This window comes from Alexandromys fortis, unplaced genomic scaffold, assembly GCF_014885135.2.
Source record: "Alexandromys fortis isolate MF-2015 unplaced genomic scaffold, M_Fortis_MF-2015_v1.1 scaffold_155, whole genome shotgun sequence".
In the NCBI taxonomy this organism is placed as follows: domain Eukaryota; kingdom Metazoa; phylum Chordata; class Mammalia; order Rodentia; family Cricetidae; genus Alexandromys; species Alexandromys fortis.
The window spans coordinates 2,780,191-2,799,788 of NW_026068052.1; the positions used below are offsets into that span (position 1 = coordinate 2,780,191).

Sequence of the window (19,598 nt, forward strand, 5' to 3'; positions counted from 1 at the left end):
CACACACACACACACACAAAGAGAGAGAGAGAGAGAGAGAGAGAGAGAGAGAGAGAGAGAGAGAGAGCGAGCCCTGGAAAGATGCTCTCCAGAGGCCGGAATCAGGCATGTAGGCATGTTTGAGCCACTGGTCGAAGTTTGCTCCAGGCCTTGAGGGTACAAACAAGAGTACGACCAATATTAATAGGAGTGCCTATGGTGGGGAGAGGGGAAGGAGTCTGTGGCTGTTTGTGAAGGTCACTTAATCAAATCCTTAGCTGACTATTCCTGTCTTTCAGAAGCCATAGTGGCCTCTTTTACCTTACTTACTAGCTTCCTGTTTGATAAGGCGTCTTATGACCCTGTCATAGGTCGGATGCTTCACAAGCAGGGTCTAGTATCAAGGCTGGTCTCTTCCACTTTTAGTGGGAACAGCAGGAAAAGCTAGTATTCCAAGGGTATTGGGATACCGCTGTCTATGGAACAATGTAAGTTCCCAGGGTAGGCTCTGTGAAGCCCTGGGTTGGACGAGGAGAGGGAGGCAGGCCACAGAGCTGCATATCACTACAGGCCCTGTACTGGAGCTAGGAGATGCTAAGCCCTGTCTCAAATTTTCTTAGTTCATTTCTCTTAGCTGATCCAAGGTGCATTTCCTGTTTTCACTCGCCACCCCTGGAGAGAAGCATTTTTAAGACAGAATGGCCTTGGGGACTTTGTGGCACAGAAGCGACCATCCTTGGCACTGGTCCCAATTGTTTCTTCTATGTCTTTCTTATGGGCCCGCTTTACCCACCTAGCCTTTGAGCTTAGCACAGGAATGTGACTCGTAGAGGTGCGGCCAAGAGATGCTGTGACGGGTGACTAGCTGGCTTTCCTACCTCTTTAGAATAGAGAGAAAAAGGTCTTCACAGAACTATCGGGTATTCTGGGGCCACTGAGACTTCCCTTCTTGACCATGAGGTGGAAGAAGGTGGATTAATCCCTGGCAAGTGGAAGGCCCGCACATCCACAGCCACTCTCTACCACTGTGGCTCTTAGCTGGAATGGCCACTCTAACTCAGTTCTGGCAGGGGAAGGAGAAGCAGGGAGGAAGGGAGACAAGACAAAAATAGCTCCCATCCCACATTCCAAACCTCACTGGAGGGGCACCACGGCAAGGGCCGCTGTACTTCAGCCGGCCTACTTTGGCAGTACTAGACACTGGCTGGCCTTCTGCTTGCTAGGTCGTAGGGCAGGATTGGGGCCCTGCTGCACCTGTTCAGATGCCAGCCCGAGCCTCTGCCGGAACTGCAGCTGGATGCCAAGCTCCTCGGGCCATGTGAGCAATACTTTTGGAGTCTTCCTGTCACAAATGAAGGACCGACAAAGCAAACAGCTTAGGAGAGCTATATGGCAGAGGGTGGTAGCAAGTTCCCAAGCCACTGAAGTTTGGGGCTAGCTAGTGTGTATGTGCAGAGCCGCTAAAGTACCACCCCTCAGACCCTTCACGTCTGCACCTACTCACGGGGTGAACCTCAAGAGTCTCCACCAAAAGGACTCCCATCGGGGCAAATTTCCTTCCCAGTTGACGATTTCTGAAGCTGTCTTTGATCATCCCAACTAGATGTGAGGGAGAAGGTGTCTGAAGGGTCAATTTCAGTCTTGCCAAGACACCTCAGGCAGCCCTACCAATATCATGGTGAGGTGAAGCATAGCTACCTCTGTCAGTGGAGATCCCTTGACTTTATGGGTCAGCCAGTAAGGTGGCAGCTCTGGTATGGAGTTCTATATATATGGAAATCATATAAGCCCCCCAAGCACAGTGCTCTGGCTCCTCTCCCACTCCCCAAGGTACTGGTTTGAGCCCTGTAAGCAGCTCTAAATAAGAAGACTTGCATGAGCTATGAGGTTAAGTCAATCCTGGCTCACTAGGGCTATTTGAGAATCTGGGTCCAGAGGCAGCCAGGCCTGTGGTCTCCTAGGCTAGCAATTGACACAGCGGGGCCAAAGCAGTCAGTTGACATTCCTACCCAACCCAGGGTTTCCCCGGGACAGTGAAGGTCAAAGCTGCCACCTGCTCTGCTGCAGTCGCTCTATTAGCTTTCTTGCCCCCAGGGGCTCCTGTCCCCAACTTAGTACCAGGTGCTCTGACAAGGTCACCACAACAAGGAAAGATGTTTGTTTTAATAAGCAATGTGCTATTTCACCCATTCCAGTCTCCCGCCTAGAGGCAAGAGATGCCAACCAAACTAGTCTAAGGCAGAATGCTAGAGCCCCGTATGGGCCCAAACCTTTGGCCTGAAGGGCAGGCAAACCACTTGACAGTTTTAGCTCCCCTACCAACTTGTGTGTAATATTAGGGGAGCCCCTACCTCTCTCTGAACCTAGTTTCTCATCTTCTGGTTGCTATCCCCAACCTCTTGAGTGGCAATGGCGCTGGGTGGCTCAGTGGAGGAGCTGGCCTAGATTGTGGAGGAAGATGTGTTTAGTCTTAGGCACCCCAAAAGGGGAATGGGAGGGAAGAGCTCTGCTGATGTTCTTGCCTCAAAAGCCATCCAACACCTTGTCCTCCTGTTTCCTCCTGACTGAGTCATCAGCTTCTAACAAGCACACCCACTAAATGGTCAGGCTTCCCATACACAGCTATGTTCTAGGTAGAGTCTCATGCCTAGAGTACCTCAGCTCTCTCTCTCTAGTTTCCAGTTTCTCCTGTCAACATGTTACCCTACTAGCTTCTCCTCCCAAAGATTCCAGATTCCAGTCCCGACCTAGTCGCTCTCCTACTCTGCAACCTAATTGGCTCCTCACTGCACAGAACCTAGGGCAGAAACTGGCCTACTCTAAACAGACACCCAAGTTTCAGACTAGAGCGAGCATCCCTGTCCCCGAGGCCTCCCTGACTGTCTACATCCATCAGCCTGTGAAGCTGCCTTCCCCATTTGACTGGTAGCCCCATTTCACTGGCTTCTATTTTGTCTGGGTGCTCCCAAGGCTGTGTGATGAGGGATACTGAATGTTCTGGCAACGCCCAGACAGGAAGCTCTGCTTCCCAACTTATCAGTGTCCCTGCTTCTGACTCTAGCTTCTGTAGGAACCAGAGCAGAGCATCTATCTACCTGAAGCTTACAGCGGGTGTTGTACTATAAGGCGGCACTGCTTGGCAGAATGCCATGCCCCGGGGCCGAAAGCAACGACTCGGGAACATCCAGGTAGGGGACCAGAAAATGAGCTCGGCCTAAGGGTGGAGGCATTCTACCCCAGGGGAGCTATTAGTTCTTCAACTTAGCTTAAGGACAGGCAATAAGGTTCACCTGAAACATTCGTGAGCGCTCATTCCCTCTTCCTTCCCTCTCTGGGCCTACAAAGTCTCAGTGCTGGCTTATTTTGACCCCAGGCCACCACCTCTTCATCCTACTCCCCTTGCCTATTTCCCTTTCCTTTTGCTGAAGCCAAATATAAACTCCTGGGCAGGAAATGCCTTAAAGTAGCCTGGCCCCACCCTGGGATCCAGAAAAAAAATTGTCTCTGACAGAAAGGAAATGGGCCTTGAAAGAAGTGACCTCTTCAAGAAGCCAGCAGACACGACTGCTCCCTTCAGCCCTGAAGCCAGCCAGAGAGAGGGCTGGGGTGTGCACGTGGCCAGGGGTAGGGCAGATCATGTGAGTGCTGGGGCCATGGCAGGACCATTGGGAAGAGAACTCCAAATGGCTGTGAAAGGCCTGCCCGGACAGCATTGTGAGGTAAGGTGGGAAGACTGCGGCTGACAACCTGAAGAGACAGCTGCCTTCCATCCTTGTTAATGGACTGTGCTCATTAATGGCAATATGGATGATACCAAATTTAACGATTAAGAGCAACGAGTACCTGACAGTCATAGTTGCTGAAGAGTTACTGTCTTTCCACCCAAGAACTGCACAGATGGTATTCCTTGGGCTGCAAAGTTTCCCTATGCCTCACCGCCTTTATCTCTGAAATAGGGCTGTAATCACAGAACCAACATGATGTTTTTTTTGCAAAGATCAAATGAGATAACAACCCATTTATCCTGTGTGTGCGTGGTGGAGGGTATGTGCCTGGGTATCTGGGGTGCTGAAAACAGGGCTAACCACTGGTCTCACACTGATCTCACTAGCCCCAATCTGTGCCCCCCCCCACAATCCCAGTATGAACCCTTAGCCTGAAATAGTTCCCATCTATGGGAAAAGCACTAGATCATCTCACATTCCATTTGGCGGTCCCAACAACCCTGTCCAAAGCAAGAAGTGACTACTGCACAACCAGAAGTCCAAGGCTGTGAAAGGGCAGGGGTCTTCTACTGGGGGGCAGATGGAGCAAGGAACCTGCCTAAATGCCAGAACCCTTTCGGCCCATGGGTTCCCATTTCCGCCCCTCTTGGATTTCCCCTCTAAGGCCATTCCCTGTGAACCATGGATGTATTCAAGTTATGGCACCGAAGTCTGAAAATACAACAGAAGCAGAGCTCTCCCAGTGTATCTGACCAGAGATGGTGTCTGGCCCATCTGCCGCAGGAAAGCAGAGACTAAGACAAACTATCCTTTGAGGCACCCCTGAAGCTTGTTTTGGAGACAAGATAACAGGGAACAAACTCCAAAGCAGGGGAGCTGGCAGCTAGCACGACCTAAGGAAGGAAGCTTGCAACCCCCGAAGAGTCTAAGATGGTTACAGTTGGTGGGGGTGGGGAGGCTAGATGTTCTGGGTAACTCCCCCACCCACATAATCCCAATACAAGCATGGGCCACATGAGCTGAGGAGATCTCACAAGTGTTAATCCACCCAGCCTTCTCCCTGCCCCTACCCACCCACACTTTCTAAATAATGCAACCCGTTGTCAAGACAGCACATTAAAATGTCTCTTCTTCCCCGATGACACCCAGCCCCCTGCTCCCGATCCTCAGTGCAAGAAGGTGCTAATAAAGCAGACCTAGTGCCAATGCCAGAACCACCCCCAAACCCCTCCTACAGGCCCTTCCCAACTCCAGTGAAGCTCTGGTTTACAGTCTCTATCCCAAGATTTCATGCTTTTCCTCCTTCTACCTTAGAGATAGGGTGGGGGGCAGAGCCAGTAGGCCAGTGGTTTGGGGGACTGAATGCCCAGAAAGACGAGTTGCTTCTAGACATGATGAGCACTTGGAGGGAGAAGAGTGGTGTAAACCAATGCCCTTGCCTCCAGGCCAAGCATCTAGAAAGAGTCTGCCATTAAGGTTACAGGAGGTATCGTCAGAACACCTAGGTCCTCATTTTATCCCGCACTCAGTTGTCTGACCTTGGACATGTCTTTTCTTTAATTGCTTCTTACTCATCTTCTTTATATGTCATAGCTTTAACTGCCTCACAGAATCGTCACAGGAGCTAAGTATGGTAAAAACGTGTCAAGGATTTAGACGAGGTCACTATGATTGCCATTATCATCATTACCACAGTCTGTTGCAGTGTCGCAAATGCCACCAAAGATGACCAGAGGAAGAAGCCCTACAAGAGAAGTTTCCTAGACGTGATAGAAACTCAAGTCACAGGAAGTCCAAACCCCATGTACCGAGGGGGTATGCTGGAACCCTGCATAACCCCAGGTCGGTGAAAGACAGCAAAGTAACAAGGCTGCACCAAGTACTGCTTAGCGGCAAATGCACACACACTTTATTTACATAGCTGGACTGAATACTCAACAGCCTTGGGAGGGAGGTACACGTCTCCTCGTTGTTGGCAAATGCAGGCTCAGAGATGTGAAGCCACCCAGGGCTTTGTACAAGACTACCGAAAAAGAGCACGTTCTCACAACAGCCTCTTGCTCGGAACACCTTGTGTAGAGAGCTCTGCTCTACTCCGGGCCTTCCCCCACATCCCATTCTTTCCTTTGCTTTCTTTCTCTTTGACGGGGTCCTATATATCCCAAGCTGGCATCCGATTTGCTATGTAGCTGAGGACAAACCTTCAACCTCTGATCCTCCTGCTCTGCCTCCCAAGTGCTAGGATCAGGAGTGTGTCAACACATCCGGTTTATGTAGTACCGGGAGTTGTACACAGGACCTCGTGCATGCCGGGCAAGCTTTTTATCAACTGAGCCACGTCCTCAGTCTCTCTATTTTTTGTCCATTGAGACGGTCTTGCTGAGGTACAGGCTAAAGGTGCCAGCTGTCTAGAGCCAAGCCCTTCCTACAACATCCCTGCCCCTGCCCCACCTGATTTGAACTCAGCTTACAGCAAAATGGTGGGCTACAAGTACATACTTCAGACAGGCCAGTCTTTGGCCAGTTCAGATAAAGGACAGGAAATCCCAGGCCACCTCCCCTGGAGGTTGCTCCTTCTACCACAGGAACAGAGTTGCAGGCGAGGCAGAGGTTCCTCTGTGGTGAGGAAGCTGCCGAGTCAGCCTCAGCTGCCTTGAGTGCGGGGGTGGTTTGAGAAAAACAGGGAGAGCGGAGTGTCATGACCTGGGATCCAAATCTTGTCCCATTGGAAGCTGTTCTCCTCCTGAGCCTCAGATGGGTTTCCCAAAGATCACATTGAAAGGATCAGGGCAGCTGTTTTGCCGGGCTGTTCTGAGAACACAGAGGGACCATGGAAGTGAAAAGGTCCTGGAAACTAAAGAAACGGGACTGGCTGCTGTCATCATTGCTTGTCACAGGAAGGGATGACTGAGCTGGTATTTCTCCCTGCCTGATTCACTCTTGTAGTCCCCACTGTAGGCATATCTCACACCCATTTCTGCCTCAGTACCTCCCAAAATGCCCCCTTTCCTTCCTCCCCACCAGTTGCAGAGGGCAAATGGCAGAAGAGCAGAGTGTTTAAAGCCCTCCAACAAGGCTACATTATAATCAGCACATTTGGCTGAATATCTGTCTCAACAACCTTGTCATCTGTCAAGGAAGAGGACAAACACTAAGAAAAAGGCCCTGCTTTCCTAATGGTTCCCCAATTTTGCAGACTGACCTGAACAACAAAGCACCTGGACAGGATTGTCTAATATGTCTCAAGATTCTGGGATCTTAGCATCTGCCTGGCAAGATCACAAGAGAGGGCTTATTAAAGTGGTCATCCTGAAAAGTTCAGAATGAAAAGGAACAGAGAAGATTCGGGTGTACCCCACTGCTAAAAGGGCCACAAATAGCAGCATGTAGCGGGACAATGATGAGGTTGAGGAGGAAGCCAAACCAGGCCCCAAAGGAGTATTTGCAGGAGCTGATATGGATGGGCTGAAGAAAATAGAGGGGTCTGCTTTATCTTCAGACTTCTAAAGGCAGAGAGAAAAGGAGGTGGTAGGCAGTTCCAAGGGGCAGAACTGGGTCTGGGGGTTAAAAGCCTCAAGGCGATACGATACTATTAAGTCAACAGGAGACAAAACATGCAGTCATCCCACTGATGGGAAGCAGCAGCTTGCGACTTACATTGCTCCAGGGTGCTGAAGCCAGCTGAATAGCTCCTAGACAAGCACTGGGGGTTGAGAGTCTAGCTTGAGAAGGTGTGGGCCTTGTGTGCTCTGAAGGCCTTGTTTCCCGGACTCTGTTTGCATACCTACCTCTAGGGGAGATTGTGAGGAAACAAAATAAAGGTGACTGCAACAGGCCAAACCTTCCCCAGATTCCCACACAGCCCTGAGATCTCAGGAACACCTTGGGCTCATATTCCCCAGAGGGAAAAGTCACTCATTAACTTGTGACTGAATGGTTCAGAGGGAGACCTCCTGGGATAGATGCAAACATGGGGAGGAGCTAGGGAGCAGACTACCCAAGCCTGAGAGAACTCCAGCTGTGGCAGTAGTGGACTCAGATGTCTCAACCTGGCCCAGGCCATGCAGATGTAGTGGCTGGGCCTGGGAGAATTTGTAGCCAGCCCCATATCACCCTGGGGATAAGCAAAAGGTGTTAAGTGGAAACACAAGCTTGCACAGCTGGAAGGGAGCTGGGAAACCCTGAGCCCATCAACCTGTCCCACCCAAGTTATAGATGTAGAAATTGAGGCCCAGGGCTAACACATGCATTTTCCTGAAGTCACTCAGAGACAGAAACAGAGGCCAAGTTCCTGGCTCAATTATTAGACACACAGGGCTCACAAAATGTTGGAGTCTGTTTTTGGTCTGAAACTATAGAAAAGTGTTTGTATCCTAGAATCTTCTAAATTGTGTCTGGGTTCTGGCCTGACTCTTCCCACCTCCCTCTGCCCATCTAGACACAGGTTCTTGGTGAAAGACTTTATCTTCCACACCGGAGGCCCTCAGTCTCTCAGCTAACTGGCTCCAGTCCCCTTTCCCCTCTTCCCATCTCAGCAGTATGGGGATTGGACACTGGGCCTCACACATGCTAGGTATGAATGAGAGCTGAGCCCCGCCCCCTTATTTTGAGGCAAGATCTTGCTAGGTTGGCTTTTGAACTTATTCTGTAGTCCAGGCAGGCCTTCTGCCACGACTTCCTGGGTAGCTAGAATTACAAGCTTGTGCTACCAGGGTCATTGCTTGTTCTTTTAGGCTCCTAGAAATACCTCAATCCCTATCTGACTCTAAAGGCTACACAAAAGTTGACAACATCTAATGTGAGTATATATACTTCAAACAATAGGAATAGCTACCTTTGTTTGTCCAAACAGAGGACAGAGGGGGCAGAACTGTAATTGGCTCCAGAAGTTTCCATGACTGGATATTTGTCAGTATCCCTCTGGGAGGATGTAAATGTTTAGGATGGGGTCCCTTTAAGGCTTGGAGTGGACAGGGAGTTAGTTAATGGCCATCCTGTAGAGGTGACTTTCCAAGGTGGTTATTATGTGGCTCAATTATTAACCAAGCAGTGGCAGGACCCCAGGCTTGTTGGAAAGGGGCCACTCCTTTCCCAAGGACAGCCCAAGAGCAAGAAGCTGTAGCCAGGCAGGACATTCCAGGGGTCTTTCTTTCCCTGACAAGACAGCCTGCAGTGGGGCAGATGAGGGCAGAGGCCTCACCCTGCCCACGTGGGGCTGGAGGAGGGCTGGCCCGGAAATGGAGGAAGTCAGCACACCCTTAATGGGGAAGGAGGGAAGAGAGAGACAGTGAAGGTTTTTTATCATAAATGAAAGAGGAAGCTCCAAGCTGGGCCTTAGTGATTAGATGACAAGCTGGGAAAGACGCTCATCCTGAACGCATCCTGTTTTGCTTCAAATTGGCCTCAGGGTCCCAGAGCTGGGGAGGGGCCTGGACAGCAAGCAGCCTCCCAGGAATTCTCCCAGGCCTGCTGACCTCAAACTCTTGGGTGGCCCCTGAGCGCAGGACACAAGTGGGAATTAAATCTCTTTTTTTTTTCCTGCTAGAGGAATGAAGGCAGAGTTTCTGGAGTTTCTACAAGAAGCTTCTTCAGGTCAGCCTTGGGATCAGGAGCCCCCAGAGGCAGCTAACATATGCTACTGGCAATGTGACATCTGTAAAACAAAGAGCCCGGGGTCTCTAACCCTTCTAGCCTCTCTTCTCCAGTTCAGATCAAATGTCATCCACTGGTCAGTCACCCCCTCAGTCAAAAGCAGTTCCCCTCTGCTGGGAACTCTAGGGCAAAACAATGTGAATACTGACCAAACCTCTGGGACACTGCGGCACTGCGGGACTAGGTTCACTGTGATAAGGATGCTGTGGTTATTGTGTTGCAAGTCCTTATCTGTTAGAAAGACATATTGACATATTTTAGATGAACTGATAACATGTCTGGGATTTGTTTCAAAGGAACAAGAAATGGAGTGAAGGAGCAAGGAGTATTGGGTGTTTGAGATCTAATTATGCCATTGTTTCTCTTTTTAAAAACAGGCTTAGAATTATTCGCGGTGCCTTTAAACCCTCTCTGAGGACATCTTAGGCCACTGAACCCCAAGTGGACGGCAGAGTTCCCCAGGGTCTCCTAACCATGGGTCCTCCATGAGCACTGGTGCCGAGGCTGACTCTAATGACTAATCATCTAGACAGCAGCTGGTAGCTAACAAACACTCCGTGAGGAGTCCCCTCATTTAATCTGGCCAAGCGAAAACCAGCAAGAAACTGTTGGAGGCACTGGGAGAACGAGAGACTAGATTTAGACCTCCAGGTGTCTAGCCCTCTGAACCCCTGTTCTTGGTTCTGTGGCACCATGGACTGCTAAGGAACTTAACATTTGGGTTCTCAAATCCCTGCCTGTGGCTGTGGTACACAGGAGCAGAGACTACTCCGCTTACTCCGCGAGTCCTCAACAACATGGAGGGCCACGCCAGAGGAAACTCAACACACAAGCTTGGCACTTGAGACTTGTGACGGTGGCACTGACTCTCATCTACACAGACCCGTGTACATAAGCACACGCACAAGTCAAGCCCCCGAGTCACAAATGAAAAACAGCGCTCTTTCCCATCTTCCTCTCGGAGAGGCAGCTTCGCTTCTGCCTCTCCCCACTTCTCTGCTTCCCCCTTCTCTGTCTCTCTGTCTCTGTCTCTGTCTCTGTCTGTCTGTCTCTCTCTCTCTCCCCCCTTCACCCTTTCCTCTCCACAATCCCCTGAATGAATATTCAACCTCAAAAAAAAAAAAAACAAATGAAAAAAAGCATCAATAAACCCTTGACCAACAACCACACGACTGGCACAGCGCTCAAAGATCTCATCTGGGGTTGCGATGTGGGAGGGAATTTAAAACTCACCAATGGCTAGGCCATATCTCAGTACTGGAGTGATTGCCTAGAATGCACCAGAACCAGGGTTCAATCCCCACATTCCAAGCACCAAAATAAAGCAACCCCTGCCCCCAGATCCTCACAGACTTTAAGACCATGCCTCGCATTCCAAAACCTGAGTGACCCAAGGACATAAGACTTGATCCTACCCAAATTGGGAACTCGAAGAAAAAGTTCACTTTTTCACTCAAGAATAATCCAACTCCTTCTTTCAGCCAAAGACTCTTTCCATCCTTCCCTCAAGAACTTGCCATTCACGGAACCCATGGCTAGACCAAGGAGCTCCAGAAGTTAGCTAACAAAAGGCCAAAAAGCATGTTGGCCTGACATTCCTTTTCCTTCTTTTGTGACTGTCCTGCTGTCCTGTCCCCGCTGCTACGCTTATACCTGGCTCCAGAGGTCCTGTGCTCCCATTCCAATCTGTACTCCCCCAAAATAGATTTTTTTAAACAGATGGATGGCCAGAGATGGTAGAGAGGGTGCATGTGAGCAAAGTACAATAATAGCATGCACGTATGAAAGATTATAATTGACATTATTTTGTACATTAAAAATTAAGAAAGATAAAAAGACAAAAGGTCAAAGTTTGGACCTCTTTGTGTCTCCTTTCTTTTTCTCCCCTGCTCCAGCTTTGGAAGTATTAAGGCATCATCTTTCCAAGACTCATTGCCCCCATCCTCTGGATCCACACAAGGTACACGGCCACTTCACCATCTTTCCATCTCCAGATATCATCTCCGGGCAGTCTCTCAGGAAGGCAGGAGGGACCTGCGGATGCTCACAGAGGCTTGGTATTCTTCAAAGGGCTGATTGCAATGCAGAAGGAGAGTGGGCGAGCTAGGGAGAGCAGCCCCTTTTCAGTATGCTGTTTCTCAGACCTAAACTAGAGAGGTCGAAGGAGCAGAAATTCCAAGGCAAGAGCCCGGATGAAAGAGCAAAGCTTGGAAGTAAGGACCAACAACAGATGACCCGTGAAATGGCATCTACAAGTCAGGATGGAAACATTTACCCTCACCCCTCCCAGACGGTCAATCTTCCCACTGGGCTCTTTCTAGTCTACTAGCCTCCTAGACACCGCCTGAAGCCATCTCAATGTCTGGGGCTGCCCACCTCCAGTTGCCAGAAAAGAAATGTCCCCCTTTCATTCCAGGAAAGCGAAAACAAGAGGAAACCCAGACAGCAAGAATACAGATGGCACAGGCAGGGACTGCAACCCTTAGAGTGGGTGTGGGCGCTGGTGGTGCAGCCCGAGTCAGGGTTTGAAAATAGCCCTGGGTGATTCATTACTCTCTCCTCCCAGGATTACTGGGTGCTCTGAGTGAGACCCAAGCAAGCCAGGACACCAGTACTTTGGCTGAACGTCGTGTCTAAGTACGATCTCTGGGGTCCCCAGTCATGTGTAAGTACAATCTCTGGGATCCCCCAAAGTGAGGAACCTAAAGTCTGGAAGAAAAGTCCCGTCCCTCCTCATATTCAATATGATCGCTGTCTCCCCCAGAGTTCTCCAGCATAATCATCCTAAGACTTGCAAACTGCCTAGCTCCAGTCACCCCAAGTATCTCGGAGACCATCTTCCTTTACTCACCCATTGAGAGACTGGGTTTAGTTAGCGACTCTCAGAGCCCTTCTGTTATGGAGATCTAGCTGCCAATTGAGGTACCATTGAAAACACTTGACACTCACGAAAGCATGACTCGCCTGAGGTCACATGAACTGGCAGAACCCCGGTTTCCTGCGTGGTAGTTTAGTGCTGAACTTGAGCAAGTAGTGGAAGAGACACAGGAGAGAATCCTAGACTACCCAAGTTAGAGCTCCCCCAAACTTCCATGTAATAGCCTGTTGCCTGAGCTTTTCTAACTTAAACTTCTGTGGAACTTCATTACAAACTGAGTCCCAGAAAAATGAGACGTATTCAATAATATTTATTAACTTGCTCAGCATAGCTACCTCGAACGCAGGAGTACATTCACAGGTGTTGTCCAGGTGGGGAAACAGTGAGGCAGGGGGGGCCCGACGGGAAAATTCAAGGGTCTGAGGCCTTCCCTGGAAATGCCCCCCAAAGTAGGAGGGCAGAGTGGGTGAGCCCCCAGCTGAGTTCCCAGGAAGGCTGTGGAGCCAGTCAGGCCCGGGGGTCCTCAGGCCGCCAGACCGGCCCATTTGCGGGGCTCGAATGGGAGAGTGCAGTCGGCGCACTCGCTCAGGAGTCCCCAGTTTCGAAAACTCTGAACCCCAGCTCCTAAGCAAAGGCAGCGCGGCTACTTTCCTTCCTGCCTCCCGCGTCCTCAGCCCAGCTGAACTACTATGAGATCGGCAGGGCCACAGCGCCAAGGAGGCTCGGCGGGCCACCAGAGCCCGTGGCCCCGTCTGTCTGAGTGTCCCCCTGACGTCGCCCCAACACTTACTTGGCAGCCGCGTCCACACAGAGGCAAAGAGACGGGAGGCGAGAGCGGGTAGAGCTGCTGGATGAGGACACGCGTGGAGACAGGGGTAACGGTGCCAGCCAGAACAGCAGCTGCGGCAGCTGCTTAGCCGTTGTCAACCGGACTCCGCACGCAGCGCAGGTGGGGAGGGAGGGAGCGTCTGCGAGTAGGCTGCATAGATGCTCCGCCCGCCTACAGGTCCCTAGACCAATGAGGGCTCAGTCCACCCTCCCCAGGTCTCCTCCCGAAAGCGGCCCAAATAGAGTGGGCGGGGCTCTGCCAGCTAGCTCCTCTAATGCCCGCCCTGAGCCCTTGCCTTTCCCTCGGGTCACACCTCTGGAGCCAGGAGGCACAAGCCCAGGGCCCAAGACAGAGCTCGAAGGAACAGAGCTTAAAGGAGCAAGAAGCGAGTTGGCCAAGCACGCAGATGTATATTTATTGAGTTCTGAATGTGTCTGGCACTTGCATGCAGGCTTCAAATATAAATGCCATGTGCATGAGAGAGTTTAAATGACTTGTTCGGGGTAATTTATAGTAAGTCCAGAAGACTGCTTCAGTGAGATACACAATTAGTAGAGACAACCAAATGAGAAGAGAAGAAACCCCAAATGTGACAAGGATGTTGTTATTCCTACCTTATTCAGGCTAGCCTTCTGAAACCTCCCCAATGTCACCCTCTGCCCCCTGCAAGTCCAAACTTTACTTCCACATAGAAACACATGCAGAACTTAGGGTACCAAAGTTAATTATGGAAAGAGAGGGCTTCCAGGAGTTCTGAAGCCAAATACACCCCCCCCCAGAAAACTTGTTCAAATTCAGTAATAAACAGTGTTTAAGAATTAGTTTCTTCCTAGCCTTGCCTGTGAAGTTTCCAATGTAAGTTGACAACCTGAATTTCACTGTGGAATTGAGCACTCTCATTTAGCCAGGGCTAGGAGGAGCCAAGCTCCCAGGGCACTGCAACTCTGTTTACAATGACAGAAACTGAAGAGAGAATACTTATCCTAGGCTACTCAGCAAACCCATGGCAGGATTGCAGCATTGACTTGCACACTGGTATTTTCTCTATCTCTAATAGATGAGTGGACTAGAGCTAAGGCCATCAGACTCCAGGAACTGCATCCATCTCACCGGATTGCTGAGTATCCAACGCGGCAGTTTGTTCAAGGTCACTGGAGCCAAAGACAGAACCAGACATCCTGCCTCCAGTCTACTAGGCCAAACAAATCTCCCCACCTTCCTTCCCAGCTAGCTCTCATGAGAACCAAAGGAGTGACAAAGAACCAAGCAAGGCAAGCCCTAGTGTGTGCTGTCCTCTAGTGTGTGCTGTCCCCTAGTGTGTGCTCTCTGCTCTTCTCAACAGAAGGGCTTCAACTGGTATTTTATGACAGTTTTTTTCCCAAGTGAGCCATGTCCCCACATATCTTAAATGTGGTTTCAGCCTATACACATGAACTCACTCCCCAAGCCAAAATCCTACCAGGAGGCTCTAATCCTTCTGATAGGTAGGAAGCCTCTTCCCTCAGGCAGGGCTGTAAATACTATTGTAAGCATGCTTCAGGGTCTGAATTGAAGTCAAATGTGCATTGCTTGCACACAATGCTAGAAAGAACTTAAAAGTGGGAGACCTGCCATGGTCCGATCCACAAGAAACCATGTCAGAAATGAGTTTATCTACCCCATGGCACTGAGCACAGTGTTTTCAATGGTTTCCCAGTAATGTTCACTAGTAGGTGAAGAAATGTTAAAGACACTTAGGGATAACCATGACGATCTTATAGGCATATGAATAATGGAAAACCCAATTTAACATTCAGTAGATACCACTTTTTAGACAGGTTCTCTATTTGTAGCCCAGGTTTCCCTCAAGGTCATATCATTCTTGCTTCACCCTCCTAAATGCTAGGACTACAGACTTGGGACACTACTTGTAACTCAGTAGATAGTTCTAACTAGATTAATATTGTCTAGGTTCTGAAATACCAGTGTGTGTGTGTGTGTGTGTGTGTGTGTGTGTGTGTGTGAGAGAGAGAGAGAGAGAGAGAGAGAGAGAGAGAGAGAAAGTGGGTGCATACAAGTGTGCACATGTGTGTGCAGACTAGAGAACAACCTCCAGTGTCATTCTTCAGGTGCAGCCAACCTGCTTTTCTTTTCAGACAGAGTCTCTCAGTGACCTGGGGCAGGCTGGCTAGACTAAACCTGCTAACCAGAAAGACCCAGGGACCCAGCTGTCTCCATACCCCGGTGCTGGGATTATAAACCCAGCACCATGCACAGCAGTTTTTATGTGGGTTCTGGAATAGAACTCTGGTCTTCATGCTTGTTACCAAGCAAGTCATCATCCCAGCCTTTCTTGGTGTTTTTTTTAAAGCAATAAAACCAGAGATGTCAAAAGATCGAAGTACAAAAAAAGCACCACCAAAAAAGCAAAACAGCATGAAAAAGTACAAAACCTAGAAAATGCTATAAATTAATACAATGCCATTTCCACAGTACCTGACACAGAATGAAAACATTTTTTGTTGCAACATATTCTCTCTTGAGAAGCCCACACCCACATCTTTGCTACTTGCTGCTCCTTTTCTTTAAGTGCCTCTCTCTTCCCTTACCTCTGCACTTAAATACACGTTAAGACATCTTTCTTAATAAACACTAACTTTGATTCAAAAACAAACAAAAATTTTGATGAATGAGCGAACACAATAAAGAAAACTTCAGTCCTAACATTTATAATGCATAGTCATGCTACTTTGAAATAGCCCGAGGGTCATTTCTTTGGATCTTTAAAAAAAAAAATCTCCCTCTTTTATCTTGAGAACTTCAGAAAGACTAGTGTGTTCAGTCTCTTCATAGGGGACAAGATAGCTCAACAGCGCCTTCAGAAGTAGCTGCCTCTTTCTTCTCCCTGCCTCAGCCCGCCCTGCACAAGATGGATATTCTGTAATAGTGCCTGGAAAGGATGGGGGGAAATAGTGCCTTTTCATAGGAATTTTTCTGGAATGCAACCTAATTGCCCTGGAAATAAGCAGAGCCTGCAGGTCCTGGCTCCCCCCTTTCCCACAAACCCCATTCTTGCCTGGGTATTCTGCAGTGCTTCGCTGCCACTCTGAATGCCGGCACAGCCATCAGGCAGGGAACTGGTGATGAGTTTTTCTTTCTTCTACCACTACCACGGGTGAGCTTTTTCGTATAAGAGGAAGTATAACAAACTCTTAAGGCAGGTGTTCAGTGTACAAACCAGAAATCTAACCACGACCGCATGCATCATATTCCTCACCTATGAAACGCAAATGAAAATCACGGTCTTGTTAACTTACATGGCTGCTGAGCAGACGCATTGGGATCGTGAATGCTGGAACTAAATCCTAGGTATGGACAAAGCCACTGAGCTGTGAGGGAGAGCATCCTAGCTCAGGAAGCATGAGAGGTGCCTGTTCTACCACTTTCTGGCAATGCCACCCAGAACAAGTCACCGTGACACTGTAACTACCAGTCTTTTGACCTATAAAACAGGAGCAGTGTGTGGTGGCTAGTGGGCAAAGCAGAGACAATGGATGTGAGAGTATCTTGTAAAGGCTGGCCCCAGGCAGCAGAACATCATTGAAGGAGCCAAACTCTCCTGACCACAGTGGTAGTGAATTTTTTTTTCTTCTGGGATGTGCAGAGAGTACCTCCAGATTCAATTACCCAAAGCCTTCCTCTAAGATCCTTGGATCCTAATAAGGGTTGAGATGAGAATACACTCCTCTCTCTCTCTCTCTCTCTCTCTCTCTCTCTCTCTCTCTCTCTGTTTCTCTCTCTGTCTCTCTCTGTCTCTCTCTCTCTCTGTCTCTCTCTCTGTCTCTCTCTCTCTGTCTCTCTCTCTCTGTCTCTCTCTCTGTCTCTCTCTCTGTCTCTCTGTCTCTGTCTCTCTGTCTCTGTCTCTCTGTCTCTGTCTCTCTCTCTGTCTCTCTCTCTGTCTCTCTCTCTCTCTCTCTCTCTCTCTCTCTCTCACACACACACACACACACACACAGCCTAAAACGGGAACTCATCTGGCTGTTGCAAGCAGACTCACGGCCCCACTCCGCACCAGATGAGATGAGATGGACCTGAGGAAGGCACCAGACAGATCCTTACACTATTCTTTTTCTTAGAGTCTCCGAGCACAGACTGGCCAAAGGTTATGGGGAACTCACCCTGGGAATGTAAAAACAGGAAAATGGATCCTGGGGGGGGGCGGTTATACTCTATCTGCTACACATGACTCTCAACAGGGGCTTCCATACATTCTTCAAGCCCCATTCGAGCCCACAAGAAAAACCTGGTTCTTGTTGGGCTTGCAAACCCCCTACCAAGCCTCATGAAAGGGGCCTATTGCTCATGCTTGCGCAACATGAAACAGTCCTGGTTCATACAGAAAATATCACAAAGGCTCAGGCCATGAGTTGCAGACTAGGTGGGACTGTTCTTAGCATGGCAGACTAGAGACAGCAGGGACAGCTATTGATCAAGAACCCATTTCCTCAATGGCCAGTGCCAAGCAATTTGTGGCCACCTCCTGGCACCCGAGCTAGGCACTGGAGACAGCCAGCCAGCCTTTTTTCATACACCCATGGGCTCTCATCCTCAGAACAAACACTAGACCTGCCAGACTGCCAGCCCCCCACCCAATTCTACCCAGTGGATCCCCTGTCACAGCAGTGGAACAGGCCCCATTCTATACCAATATTCTCCCTGGCCTAGCCTCACTGACCCATCTCCAAGTAGCCAGAGTATTGCTGCTGTGGGTAGATGGAGCACACACATACTCCCACCTCCTGAGGGACTGCCACCTACCCCAAGCCAACACGTGGGTCACCTTGAACAGAGTTCTTGGTGCTTGGTGAACCTGGCACAGGTATCTAGAATAGGATGTTCACCCAGCTATCACACCCAATCCTGCCCTGCCTGACCCTGCTAAGAGGGTTCCAGTGTGCAGAGGGAGATAAACATATACAAGCCTACATCTAAAACTTTCCCCTCAACACACACACACACACAGACAAACACGCAACACACACATACAATCAAAGTCCTGGTCTGGCCCTCAGCCAGGGCTGAGGGTTTCCATACACTATTATCAACCTTGCCTTTCTGGAGTTGCCATATCACCATGGGGAAGCAGGGGCCAGCCCTCACACCGAGAATGCCTAATTCAAACAGGTGGGTAGCCTGAGGCCACATCCCAGAGGACATGCAGGGAGGGGCAGCAAGGCTCAAAGGTGGCTTTATATCTCTGGATCACCAGATAACCCCAGGAAATTGATTCCTATCACACACACACACATCCATCCACACACCAAGACATCTGGACCGGAGGCCAGGATCCTGTAACTTTGACCTTATCCTGCTTCTTTTGGGAGATCTGACAGAGTGCCCTTCTGGTTCTGGACATCAGTGCGTCCTGTCCTGTCGAAGTCTGTCTGAGGATCTCAGAGAGCCCTGTAATTTGGCTCTTCAAGGTCCATGATAAGGAAACCCGACACTGTTGCCGATTTCCTCCCTCTAATTTGGATGAGAATAAGAGGAAAATCTAGGGAAAAATAGGAAGCAGTGACTGGAAATTTTAAATGCCCACAGAGAGATCTTTCAACTTTTAAAAGGATAAAATGCCAGGCACGTTAGCATGCTCCTGGGGGTTCCATAGAGAGCTTGGGATGGAGTTTCCACGCAACAAATGCCAGCTAAAAAAGGGTGCTGTTAGGGCAGGGGGGGTGTGCATCTGAGACACTGGATGAGGCGAGAGGCTAATCCTTTGAAATTACAGAGGACATAGGGACCCACTATCTAGATGCTAAGATTCAGAGACGCGGAGTTCAAAAAGAGACAGGAAGGATAAAAGGACAGACCTACAAGGGGCTGGTAAGGGAAAAACACCATTAAGGGTGTTAGTCATTCGGAAGGACAGACAGGAAGACAGGTAGAAGAGTGGTCAGCCTGACGCCAGAGACAGTCTCGTAGGAAGAGATGGTAAAGGATATACTACTTACAAATACCAACTGTATTTGTAGCCAGATTGTTGAGCGGAAGCTGACAGCAGATTCCTTAAGGACCAAGCCTGATGTATAGTCTAGAGGAAAGGATGGGACACGTATGGGACCAAGCAAGAGCTGGTCAGGAATTGGAAGAGTGGAAGTTCTGAAAAAAAGGAACTTTCAGCAAGGGGTCGAGCTTTAGATCCAAGGGACCGTAGGCTAGAAGATGAAAATGTGACCAGACCCTAAGGGGAACTCAAATTTCCAGAGCCTACTGGGAGGAAAGCTGGCACCATCTCCCAATGCAGGTCTGCTAGCCCCTGGGCCCACCTGGTGCCCTGCAGACCCCAGAGCATCCACATCCATGGCTTTGGGAACCAACAGGCAGGGCCCCAGCTCTGCCGCTCAGCTATGTGTCCTGTGGCCACCCCTCCTGTGCCCTGCAAGAGTGCAGGAGGAGTTCTGGAGCCCCAGATTGACCTCAGAGTGGAAACCATAGAGGGAGGGAAGTGGAGAGGGACAATCTGGCTATGGCTGCCCCGCCCACTGGCCCACTGGTG

General features: G+C 49.6%; 1 protein-coding gene across 3 annotated transcripts in view; it reads right to left on the reverse strand.

Moving 5' to 3' along the window:
• The window catches only part of Stard8 (StAR related lipid transfer domain containing 8), a 77,149-nt gene that overhangs the window by 19,040 nt on the left and 38,511 nt on the right, over window positions 1–19,598 (reverse strand). Inside the window, exon 1 of one of the 3 annotated variants that reach the window (XM_050119711.1) lies at window positions 13,025–13,169. The exons of 1 other annotated variant lie outside the window; for it this stretch is intronic. The gene's annotated coding sequence lies outside the window, so the exon portion shown is untranslated. Of the gene's footprint in view, window positions 1–13,024; window positions 13,170–19,598 lie in introns of those variants that run through there. One more of the 3 variants, XM_050119713.1, reaches the window with a different exon arrangement.